Genomic DNA, 13,751 nt, shown 5'->3' with positions numbered 1-13,751 from the left:
GGATCGGCGGGATCCTGGGATTTGGCCCCTAAAATGCCAGGATTTCGGGATTAGACTGCGCATGCGCAGTCTAATGCCGGGCAGCGTCTGAGCTTGTGCTCAGATGCTGCCCGGCTTCTCCTGTCCCGGGCAGTGCAGCTCTGCGCAGCGTGACGACGTCAGAGGTCACGCTGCAAAGGCCACAAGTGCCACCTCATCATCCTGTGCGCACTGCGCTGACCTCCTGCCGCCTCCATAAAACCGCTCACCCAGGCTGCCAGTGCCTGCATTCGGACCCCATACCATCGCCCGACACCCACCCAGGCTGCATCCTCCCAGCTCCATCACCCACCTGCACCGCACCTGTAAGTAAATATGCGGGCGGCCAGGGCGGGTTTTTGTATTAGGGAAGCCAATCCCGGGATCGGACATTTTTCAATCCCGAATTCCGGGATTGAAAATATGCCCTGGGATGGGCATCCCTACTCCTAGCATTCAGATAAAGGCATTTCAGATCTTGTCTTTCTTTTGCCCTTGTCATGTTACCAGTTACAGTTGCAGAAGATTCCTGAAACGATAAATCAGTATCATGGACAACATTTGTACTTGCCTGTGTGTCTCTCATATACTTTTCATATACCTTGTTCTCTTTTTAATTTATTGGTTTAAGGTTACTTACAATACCCTCCCCCCCACCCGCCTAGTTTAAAATCTCTTCAAGCCAGAGGCGGATTGGCCCACCGGGAAACCAGGCCGTTTCCCGGTGGGCCAGACCAGATTTCACTCTGGCTGGGCCACTTACCTTCATTAGAAGCGGCCACAGCCCAGCCTGGTCACAAACGACAGCATTGCCCACAACAAATATGGCCGCCGCATATATGCATATATTAAATGCACATATGCGGCGGCCATATCTGTTTTGGGCAATGCTGCACTGTGTGAGCAGCTCTGGCCGCTGGATGTTGATGGAGGCGGTGGTGAGTAGTGTCCGCACCCCCGCCGCCCCACCCCTGCCCCCCCTCTTCCGGCTGTGACGACAGTAAGCACCCGCCCCCGATGTAGCGGCAGCAATTCCCGCCCCCCTTCCCCCAGTTTAGTTGCAGCAATTCCCCCCCCCCCCCGGCTGTGGCGACAACAAGCACCCCCCGGGGGCAGCAATTCCCTCAGATATGTCCCTCAGTTCGCATTTCACATTCAAACTGCCTCAAGCATGGTTGCCCCCTCTTGCCCCTCCTTTTCCCTTTTACTATGGAACCGCTTTATTATAATTATTATTATAATTTTATTTCTAAGGCTCCACAAGTGTTTTGCAGCGCCGTACAAAGGAACGGTACAGGGAGACAAAACTTGGCATTACATTGAATAAATGACAAAAATAGAGTATAAATAACGAGTGCCACAGTTCAATCCACATTACAACTTAAATATAAGCAGTGAGGACTCAATTAACATAGAGGCTTGAGGTCAATGATGGAGATGAGTATGCGGATGAAGATGGTCACTGAGTGTTTGAGTATAGGAAAGCTATTGAGTGAAATGAGAAGAGAAGAGGGCTTTGACAACAGGAGGGAAGAGGGCCCTGCTCGGAGGAGCTTTCAATCTAGTAGGAAGGGGAGACAGACAGCTAGTTTATGCAGGACTAATTTATGCAGTGGAAGGGTACGCTTTGATGAATAGGTAAATTTTCAGTGCCCGTTTGAAGCTTTGCAAAGTCGGGAGAGTCTAATGGAGCGAGGGAGTGCGTTCCACTGAAGTGGTGCAGCACGGGCAAAGTCCTGTACTCTAGCATGGGAAGCAGTGATCAGGGTGGAGGAGAGATGACAGTCATCAGCTGACCATAGAGGGTGGGGGTGTATGAATGCAGATGAAGTTAGAGATATATGGAGCAATGGAATTAGAGATTGCCCTGTATGTAAGTGTGAGGTGTTTGAAGAGGATTCTGTAGGGGAATGAGAGCCAGTGCAGATTTTGTTGAAGGGGAGTGGCAGAATTAGAGTGGCGGGAGAGGAAGCTAAGCCTGGCTGCAGAGTTGAGGACAGATTGGAGAGGAGCCAGTTGGGATCGAGCAAGGCCGGTGAGGAGAACATTGCAGTAGTCGAGCTGTGAGATGACCAGTAAGTGGGTGATAAGCTTAGTTGCACTCTGTGAGAGAATAGGCCTGACACAAGCAATGATGCGTAACTGGAACCGACAAGAATGGGCCAGTGCTTGGATGTGGGGTGCAGAGGAGAGAGAGGAGTCTAGAGTGACACCCAGGCAGTGGAGTTGGGGAACGGGGGAGATGATGGTGTTATTAACAGTGATAGAGATATTAGTAGGGGCAAAGCTCTGGGTGGGGGAAAGTATAAAAATAAGTTCGGTTTTGTCCATATTCAGCTTCAGAAATCGCTCAGACACTTAGGCTTTAGGTTAACCTTTGTGGAAATCCTAACGTCTTCGGCATTCAAGTTGGCTCGACAAACCAAAAAAGTAGCCCTATACTTAGAAGATGTCATGCTCACTATAACCTGGCCTACTGTATATCTTCTCTTCCTATGGTCTTCGATCAAATTCTCACCTATGGTATCTTATCCAACTTCAAGATAAACACAGATAAAATGGAAGTTCTTCCTTTGCATATTGATTCCTATAGCCTCATCCAGTTGCAAAACACCTTCACCTTCCACTAGCTTACACACTTCTTAAAATACTTGGGAGTACAGCTCACCAACTACTAAGACAAACTATTTGCTGAAAACTTTCCTTCCCTCTTGGAGAAGGATTGTCATGATCTTGGCTCCTGGGGAACTCACTTCCTATTTTGGACTTGCCGCATTTAAATGGAATGTCCATCATAGATTTTTATATTTTTCCAAATGCTTACATGAAGAAATCCTTTCTCCTTCATGACCGTCTGTTAGCGTTTAGTATCTAAATGTATTTGGTCTAGCAGGAGACCAAGAGTAAGGTTTTGAATACTATGCCATCATACTAAAGATCGTGGTTTGGGCTTCCCAAATTTTCACAAATATTACTTAGCAGCCCACCTCACTAAAGCAGTTCTGGTACATGCTAATTCTTAAACTAGAGATCGGGTCATTCTAAAGGCTCAGGTTTTTAATTTCCTCTTCCATTATTATTATTATTATTATTATTATTATTATTACTACTCACTTTACTGGATGCAACCTAGATACATTTTTCCCTGTCAATCAAGGACTATTGTTGTCATAACCATTTGCCCATGACCACGTTATGGAACAACTAAGGGTTCTTCCCTGGTATTGACCCTACAATCATAATATAACATTTCTTCAAGATATTTTTCCTCTGAGAGATTTCACAGAGTTTTCCTCTTTACACCATGGATTCATCCATCCTAATGTATCTTCAAATCAGTCACCTCTATACATTGGTTTTCTTATGCTCCTTTACAAACATTTTGTCATTGCTGTTGAGCCTGAAAAGGTCTTATAGCTTCTCTTTGTGGTACCCAGATTGTCCACAACCAGCCTCCCAAAAACCTCTTGAGCTGACCTGTGAGAGTGATATTGTAGATACTGGAGCCTGAGGAGTGGGCTAAAATTCGCGAAACAGCTGCTACACCATCTGTATCAGGATTCAGGAAAATACTTTTAAGCGCCTTAAGGTAATTTTGCGCACATTTTGTGCCTCTGCCTTAAAATTAGATGCTTTTGGGATACAGTACTTCCTAATCCTCTCCCTTATGGTCATTTCCCTTCCACCCTCCATCCTAGAGAAGACCATTCCTAGCTGTGACAAAAACTCTTTAGCTCTAATTAAAATCCACCTTAATGTTGCTAGTTGCTCTAGTGCAGTGGTAGCCAACCCTAGCCCTCTAGAGCTACCAACAGTTCACATTTTCCAGACAACCTAGCTGCTGCACAGCTGCACTCATTAATCACTGACACATTTTAAAAGATACACAGATGGAGCTAATTAGCTCACTTGTGATTCTGTGAGGAGACCTGCAAAACATGTACTGTTGGTAGCTCTCGAGGACTAGGGTTGGCTACCCCAGCTCTAGTGCTACCTGTTGGAAGAAAGCAGACCTTACCTTTTCTTCTGGTTTACACTCTGTCACGGACCTACTGGTCGCTTCTCCAGAGATGTCAATCTGAGTAGCACGGCTGTGACTTGGGGGTCCTTTTGGACACACGGGGTCATACGTATACGGTCACTGCCACCAGCACAAGCTCAGTTTTAGCTTCCGTTTTTATAGGTATGCTTGTTTTCCAAGAATATTTCAGAGCTTTAGTTACAAAAATGGTTGGTTACAAAGATGGTAAAATATATTTTAAGAGAATACACATAACTGTTATTAATAAATAAATAAATTATCATTTTGGGGTCCAATCAAGTGATGGATCGTGATACACTCCTTATGTTGCTGCTTCTCTGTATTTCTGTACATTGTTTTTAACTGTACATGCCAGTTGAAAATATTGTTGCTCTATCACTGTTCCTTTGCAGGGTGATTTCCTTTCCTGAAAAGCTCAATAAAACTGTTTAAAAAAAACAAACGAAGAAATGCTGGATGCATTCAATGTTTATTCTGACACCATAATTTAGTGAGAATAACTCTGAAGACTGTGTGCATGAATCTGTGCTCTGAACACCTTTGACTGTTAGGTGTTAGAAATAGAAGTTCCCAAATTAATCCAAGTTGCAAGATATTTGTTTTCCTGAGTTACCAAGAGTTAATGCATCTGTGGGCTTTATTTGTATATGAACTAAAAGATAATATTTATGTACAACTCTGTTGTTTGCAGGAGCTGATCTGCAAATGCACAGATCTGTTTGTGCACTGTTGGCTGCAGCGAGGGATACTCATATGTCCGATGGTGACACAGTTAATCTGATGGCCATTTCTTTGGACTCAGCATTGGATCAGAGAAAACAGCGGTGAGTGTTTTTTTTACATAAGAGGTATCATGTGGCTTTTCCATATTTTAGCACCATTTTTGCCACTGCTTTGCTACAGCGTCCATCTCTAAATCAGGCTCTGCTCTTTCTGTTAAATGGACAGAATGAATAACCTAAAGTATGACTGTTATTGTGTAGCTAGTCGCATTGAATTCAAGATTGAGTTTCCAAACACAGGTGACCATCAGTTCTAAAGCGCTCCAGTTATTGGCACAATAACTGATTACTATTGATTTCAGTTGTGCAATTGTTTTAAATAAATGATAGAGTGATAAATCCAAAATTGTATTCAGTTTAAAGTCTATTTCCATAAGTATAACGCGTCAGAGGCATCTCTTCTAATAAAAGGCACATTGTGCAATTTACAGTACAGATAGCAAATCAATTGTTCATTACTCACTCTATTACATATCCAGCTGCATTTCTTTTTTTTGCAAATATGTTTAGGAATAATTGTTGTCAAAACACATTTGCAAAAACAAAACATGGCATAGAACAGCTATATATATATATGCAGTCCATGTGGATATAAAACATTAACACTACACATTGAAATGTGGAAGAAAACACATAGAAAAGAAATCAAACATTATAGACCTCAAATTTAAAACAATACCCTACAGCTATACATATCAAAACTTGAGCCAATATTACCAACTGCTTATTAATCGAACCACAAATCCAAACGCTGCAGAGTAGCGATAATGATTCGTAACTCAGTACCTTTTACGCTTCTTGACTCACTTCAAAATACAGAGGGCAGTTACCTAATTTTGAGAGGGAAAACATTTCCTTTAGCGACAGTTTATGCCCCAAATTCCAGTCAATCTGCCTTTTTTCATACCTTTTATTTTTAGAACACTATAATTTACAACATGGGGTGATCATTTTGTGTGGAGATTTTAATACGATTCTTTCACACTATTTAGATTGTACTAAAATTTCCCTTACCTTTCCTCCACCACTAATTCTAAGACTTTAAGACGAGGCTGGTCTATTTGGCTCTTGGTGAGCTCTTTATCCAACAAACATTATACCTTTTATTCCCATCCACATAATTCCTACTGTAGGATCAATATGCTCCTGTATTGTGCCGATTTGATAAATACTTTAGTTGACTAAAGGCCCCCATACATCGAGGCGATTTGGTCCGAGTTCGGCCTGTTAAATCGGACCAAATCGCCTCTCCCTGACATGCAGTCGGGTCCGATGCGCGGTCCCGTGCGCATCGGACCCGACTAGGTGGTCAGACTGGCTGGCCGTCCGACCACCCGTTCTGGGGCGGGCGGGAAGCAGGGACGCATGCGATCCATCACAACGGATCGCATGTGTCCCTGCCGCCAGGAAGGTTCCGGCAGCTAGCACTCTGTCGGGTGTCCGTACACTGCTGCGAGACATCGCAGGCAGTGTATGGGCACCTTAAACTATGTACACTACTCTGTGGTCTGATCACTCAGACCTTTGATAAAGCCACTAAGGCGGTGAAACGCGTCAGTTTCCTTACCCACTTGCACCTTACCCACTTGCGCTGGACTGACCCGAACCAGCCTCAAACATCACTTGGACCCCACTGCAACAAAATTCTAGCATGTATTAAAAGAGGCATGGAAACTAGGGACTCAAAGGTAATTATGCCCCTCTACAAATCATTGGTTAGATCGCACCTTGAATACGCAGTACAATTCTGGGCCCCACACTATAAAAAGGACATCATAGAATTAGAAAAAATCCAAGGAAGAGCAACAAAGCTTAAGGGGGAATGGAGAATTTAAGCTACTAGGAAAGATTAAGCAATTTGGGACTATTTACACTAGAGAAGAGACGTTTAAGGGGGGATATGCTCAACATGTATAAATATATTAAGGGCCAATATAAGAAACTGTCAAATGCCCTTTTTTCTGCTAGAAAGGAATCTACCTTTGATAAACGCGTTAGGGAGCTGTTTGGACATTCCCCCATTACACCATTATACCGGATAGAAGCTTGAACCAACCTCTGGGACCATCTCTATTCCTAAAAGGAGCATACACCACCGCATCAGGCATCCATTCCAGTCACCATCTGCTAAGAGTCCTTACATCCACGGACTTGTGGACTGGAAACATCTACTCCTTTACCGCTATCGGTAATTTGTGTCATCTTGGACCGATTAAGGACTGTTGGAGGACTCCAGTACCCTCAAAAAGGTGGTAACTATTTCCACATAAAAGACCTCTCCTTCATAGGGGTATACTAGGAACAGACTCTCCGGTGATCATTAACACTATTAGGGGGTGTACCTATATATTATTTTATTGTTCTTTTATGCTACATGCACCTTTTAAATTGTATTAAGTGATAATAAACTAATGGGATCTAAGATCATCCAATTTCTAATTGTTTTTCATTCAATTTCAAAGTTGTGTGCTGCTACACCTGTTTCTCTTACACACTCTCTATTATTCACTATTGTTAGCGCAGTGTATCCCCTTGTTGTATTCCAATCACCAATCTGTCAACATACAAACTAGTCGAAGGTAGAGGTCTTCTGTTGAAATGTACCATCTATAACCAGCATTTCTCCCTACTCAATGTATATACTCCAAACACAAAACAACCCTCTTTCCTTTCGACTGAAAAAGCTGAACCATTGTTAGAAGGGATAGTGGTGATGGGAGGTGATCTTAATTCGGTCGCTAGACCCAGTCCGTGATACTACAAACAAATCTCCCCGCAAGTCAGAAAAATAGTGTAGAGGGGTGAGGCGCATCCTTTAGTTGATCGATATGAGGAGATTATCACACCCAAAACTAGACTATTCATTCTTTTCCTATGCCCACCAGGCCTACTCAAGAATAGACTACTTGTTCCTTAGCCACAGACACCTCCATCTATTGGTGGACGCTTCCATTGGCCCAATTACATGGTCTGACCATGCCCCTGTTTTCTTCCACCTTAAACTACCCCAACAAATCCCAAAACCTTGGTTGTGGTGCTTTAAGGACGCCTTCCTACAGGACCCACATTGCAAATCCCAACTAGGACTAGCTATTGATACATATATAGAGAGAAATGATACCTTACACTCAGTGAAACACGGCATATAGCGGAGACATTTAGAAAGTACTATGCTACACTATACAACCTTTCTGATGGTGTAGATGCCATAGCCAAACTCTCCCATCGAGACCTTGTCGCTTCCTTTTTGAACTCTGTAAACTACCCCACCCTCTCTCCAGAAGATATAGATTCCTTGGAGGAACCCTTCCGAGTGGAGGATGTCGAGAAAGCCATACTGTAGAAACAAACCCCTGGGTAAAAGCCCTGGTCCTGATGGCTTCACCGCCTCTTATTATAAAACATTTAAAGATAAGCTGGCTCCCCTTCTTACCTGAGCATTTAACTCAGTATCTGCTAGTAAGCATTTCTCAAAACACTCTTTGGAAGCTCACATCACAGTCATACCAAAAGATGGTAAAGACCCAAGTTCCTGTTCTAGCTATAGGCCAATATCGTTACTAAACATCGATATTAAAATATTTGCTAAGCTGCTGGCGAGTCGGTAAAAACTTTTACTCCCTAAGTTGATTCATGGATACCAGGCAGGCTGTGTCCTGGGCCGAGAGGCTACAGATAACACAACAAAATTTAGTGCCTTCTATGGTATTATCAATGGATGCCGAAAAAGCCTTCGATAGGGTTCACTAGGGTCTTATAGAAGGCATCCTGAGACACCTTGGATTAGGACAGACCTGCCTCCATAGAATATTAGCCCTATATGAATCGCCTTCGGCGAAGGTGGGGATAAACGGTGCCCTATCAGACTCATTCACCATCACAAACGGGATGAGACAAGGATGTCCTCTGTCTCCTCTCCTATTTGTACTATGTATAGAGGCCCTAGACAGGTCTATACGACTAAAACAAAATATCTCTGGCTTACATCTAGGGGGTCAGGTCCATAAACTTGCCCTTTTTGCAGATGATTTATTAGCAATAATTACTAATCCAATTACATCCCTTCCAAACTTAGGGCCTTATTCTAGTTCACTCTTCCTGACAAAATACTTCTTAGATAGACAAAACCATGTGAACTGCAGGTGGGGCAGATGTAACATGTGCAGAGAGAATTAGATTTGGGTAGAGTTTTACTTCAAAGTGAGATCTATATTGCAGTGTAAAAATAAAGCAGCCAGTATTTACCCTGCACAGAAACAAAATAACTCTCCCAAATCTAATTCTCTCTGCACATTTTAAATCTGCCCCACCTGCAGTGCACATGGTTTTGTCTATCTAAGAAGGATTTTGTCAGTAAGAGTGAACTAAAATAACCCCCTTAGCGACATAATTTCAGAAATTCAGTAATCTCTCCAATTTTAACATTAATTGTTCTAAATCTGTAGCCATGAACTTAACTACCCCCTCTGTGGTGGTAAACTCTTTGAAACTCTCGTTCCCCTTTACCTGGAACACTAAACTGAAATACTTAGGAGTTCAGATATCTCGAGACCTTCCAAACTCTTCTCCCTGAAATTAATTAAACAAACTCCCTTAGTTTCGATTACCAAAAATGGAGATCACTACACCTATCATGGTTTGGTAGGATAAACGTCGTCAAGATGAACTCTCTACCCAAGATTTTATATAAACTTCAAACCCTCCCCTTACATGTCCCACAGATATGGCTTCAGTCCCCCCCCCCCACCCCACCCCATTTCAAACATGATATTCTCTTTAGACGGAAGCTTAGTGGAGGTATGCAGCTTCCACATATCCCTGGTTATCATCAAGCTGTATCCTAAACCGTATAATACATAGGGGGAGGGGCCCTAAACTGCACACCCTGGACATATGAGGTGCTACCTGCTAAAACCTGTAGTGCAGCAAGCAGGAGGAGGAGTTTGCAGGTGCACACTAAATATAAATTATAGACATTTTATTATTATTGCTATATTGCATTTCTGAGGTTATTAGCATAATTATGGCCATTATTATCGGCTTGTGCACCGCGTCCAGGTAACCTCAATAGGACAAGTCCCTAACACTACTCTGAGACAGGGCACGGGACCCCCCAGGCCAGCCCAGCAGAACCACCCCATGGCATCACATTGGTGTGCAATTAAAGTGATAGTAAAAGGGATAGGGGAAATTATATGTGATAAGACTTACCTAAGTAAGAGGTGATAATGAATGTGAAGAGTGCTACATATATACTAAACAAACTAAAGGGGTGATGGAGAGTGTACGATATGATGCCATGGAGCAGCCCAGCAACAGCAGCCCAAAGAGCCCCGCGTCCCAAACACAGGCCCTTATTCTGGTTCACTCGCAAAGGCAAATTCCTTCTTAAATGGACAAAACCATGTACACTGCAGGTGGGGCAGATGTAACATGTGCAGAGAGCATTAGATTTGGGTGGGGTTTTTACTTCAAAGTGAGACCTATATTGCAGTGTAAAAATAAAGCAGCCAGTATTTTCCCTGCACAGAAACAAAATAACTCACCCAAATCTAATTATCTCTGCACATGTTATATCTGTCCCCCTGCAGTGCACATGGTTTTGTCCATTTGAGAAGGAATTTGTCTTTACGAGTGAAGCAGAATAAGTGCCACAGTCCCACAGACTAACACTCAGCATATATGTATAGTAGGACTTACCCTCATAGTGCCAAGCTGGAGTGTGCAGTCTTGAGTGTAGGACTCCAAGCTAATTAAAAACAATCTGGGACAAGTGGGAGGGGTGCTAGTTAAGGAGGAAGGCGTCTCTAATTCCTTCCAGTGTGTATGAATACACAATATATAGTACATAGGGGGAGGGGCCCTAAACTGCACACCCTGGACATATGAGGTGCTACCTGCTGAGACCTGTAGTGCAGCAAGCAGGAGGAGGAGTTTGCAGGTTACCTCAATATGACAAGTCCCTAACACTACTCTGAGACACATCACCAATGTGATGCCATGGGGTGGTTCTTCTGGGCTGGCCTGGGGGGGTCCCGTGCCCTGGACCTGTCTAAGAGTAGTGTTAGGGACTTGTCCTATTGAGGTAACCTGGACGCGGTGGACAAGCCGATAATAATGGCCATCATTATGCTAATAACCTCAGACATGCTATATAGCAATGATATTAAAAGGTCTAGCATTTATATTTAGTGTGCACCTGCAAACTCCTCCTCCTGCTTGCTGCACTACAGGTCTCAGCAGGTAGCACCTCATATGTCCAGGGTGTGCAGTTTAGGGCTCCTCCCCCTATGTACTATATATTGTGTATTCATACACACTGGAAGGAATTAGAGACGCCTTCCTCCTTAACTAGCACCCTCCCTCCTGTCCCAGATTGTTTTAATTAACTTGAAGTCCTTCACTCAAGACTGCACACTCCAGCTTGGCACTATGAGGGTAAGTCCTACTATACATATATGCAGAGTGTTAGTCTGTGGGGCTGTATTTGGGGCGCGGTGCTCTTTGGGCTGCTGTTGCTGGACTGCTGTTGCTGGGCCTCGTCCATGGCATCATATCGTACACTCTCCATCACCCCTTTATTTTGTTTAGTATATATATGTAGCACTCTTCACATTCATTATCACCTCTTACTTGGGTAAGTCTTATCACATATAATTTCCCCTAGCATTTATATTTAGTGTGCACCTGCAAACTCCTCCTCCTGCTTGCTAAACCATATACTAGACTGGACTCGTGCAAAAGACACCAAACCATGGGTTTCTTTAGAAGAAAACTGCTTTCACACCTATATTGAGATTATCCCTTGGCTACCAAAACTCCCCATGGTGGAACACCCAACAGTTACTCCCACCCTTAAACTATGGAAAAAAGCCTGCACTCTATCTCTTCGATCACCTCCCCCCTTACCTCTTTCCTTTCAAATCATGACTTCTCTTCTCCCCAGGCCTACATGTTTCTTCCTTTAAAAAGTGGATGGAAGCCGGTATTTTTCAGTTTGGTCAACTGGTGGGTCCAGAGGGGGTTTGTTCATTCTAAGATATTCAAGATTTATGGAATCTCCCAAAAGAGAAATTTGGAAATATCTCCAACTTCGCCATATTTTTATATCTTTTAAACAATCAGAGATTACTAGAGACCTCACCCTCTTAGAAGACTTATGTGTAAACCCTCATTTACCATCTCACACAATTTCACAACTTTACACATCGATTATAGAAAACACCTTCCCTCTTCCAATCTCCTTTACTTCAGCATGGGAAAAGGAATTACAAGGGAAAAGACTGGGAAATAGTTTTTAGCATTTCTCAAACAAGCTCCTTTAATCTAGACACTCTGGAAAATTTATACAAACTTATTTATAGATGGTACAGAATCCCTACAAGAGTCCATAAGATGTTCCCAGCAATATCCGATAAATGTTGGAGCTGTAACTCCGCCCGAGGCAGTTTTATACACATATGGTGGGAATACCTAGCAATCAGCTCTTTTTGGAACACTATTTTTCAGTGTGCTGAGAAAATTCTAAAGGTGAAAGTAACCATGGACCCCGGCTTCTGTTTGCTCAACATTACAATGTACAAGGCTACCAGAGCCTACAAGCACTCACTCTTGAGACACCTCAATAATGCGGCAAAATCTGTAATCCCACTCCACTGGAGATCAACTACAGCCCCTTCCATTAGGGAATGGTTTAAGAAAATTGTCTACTATATGGAGATGGAGGACCTAATCAGCATACCATCCGGGACTATTTCAAACTTTGCCTCGACCTGGTTACCCTGGCTAGAGTTTAAGGAATCCTCATTTTACCTATCCTTTTTGACACGCCTCTGATCTACCTACCATGCCACTCACCCTACTTCTGAGGCACTGCCCTACCTTTCATGGCCCCAAGACATCGTAGATTGCATGATATTGGTAATTAGTCACAATCACCCTGCTTAAGCTCCCCAACCTTTTCTACGCTATCTTTCTCTTCTCCTTTTTCTTTCCCCTCTCTTTTGCTACTTTCCTTAATATTCCTTATTCTTATTGACTGTTTAGAAAAAAGAATAAGAATACCATTGTATGTACAATTCATCCTGGGCTCTGTTTAATACTCACAGCCTTAAGTCAATAATCCTTTCAGCCACTGATGTTGTCTAATTGTTCATACTCTTTCAAACAAGACACAATTCACTTTTTCTCTTGTAACTGTATGTCTTTATTGATGTCTATTTTGATTTGTACAAGTTAACCAATAAAAACAGTTTGTACAAAAAAAACCCCCATCCAAGTGCCGCCCCCAAACATGTGCCACCCCTAGGCACGTGCCTCACATGCCTAATGGGAAATTTGGCTCTGGTTTGAGGAACCCTTTGATTATTATTTAAATATTGTATTACCCTTATGCTGTGACAGAAAGCAAAGATAGGTCATAGTACATTGGATGCTGAAACTATTTGTTTATCCCATAATAATTAAACTGACCAAGAAATCTCGATTTTCAAATGACAAAGAAAGAATGGCTTTACAAAGATCGCTCCCATGAGGAGGCAGAGCAGGTCACTAGTTTGTATTAAATGACTGCAGACAAAAAGCATCACAAACATTAGAGAAGGTGAAACACACTGAATACACATCTCTTTTTAATACCAAGCCTTTGCAAATGATTAACTACAGTACAATGCATAAATAAATCACCGCTAATGGCTCAGTTTCCATTTTATAGATAACTATTTGCTAAAGGGTAAGAACCATTAATGCTTAGAAATTTTCTTACAATGTTGGCTGGGACTGCTGTATTTTATAGTAATAAAGAAAGCTGCCTCTGAACATATGAAGTGCTACATTTCAATACATGGGAACAATCATTTCTCCTATAATTTGTTTTACACAGGTAACCTTTGCAGAGTAGATAGTGATTA

General features: G+C 42.7%; 1 long non-coding RNA gene across 1 annotated transcript in view; it reads left to right on the top strand.

Moving 5' to 3' along the window:
* LOC146063702 (uncharacterized) overlaps positions 1–13,751 on the top strand; it is a 118,066-nt gene that overhangs the window by 27,142 nt on the left and 77,173 nt on the right. Inside the window, exon 2 of the long non-coding RNA XR_014471643.1 lies at positions 4,752–4,884. This is a non-coding gene — a long non-coding RNA (uncharacterized LOC146063702). The remainder of the gene's footprint in view (positions 1–4,751; positions 4,885–13,751) is intronic.

The sequence above is a fragment of the Crinia signifera genome, chromosome 3 (assembly GCF_055691185.1).
Source record: "Crinia signifera chromosome 3, ASM5569118v1, whole genome shotgun sequence".
Classification (NCBI taxonomy): domain Eukaryota; kingdom Metazoa; phylum Chordata; class Amphibia; order Anura; family Myobatrachidae; genus Crinia; species Crinia signifera.
This window is presented reverse-complemented; position numbering and strand designations above follow the sequence as displayed.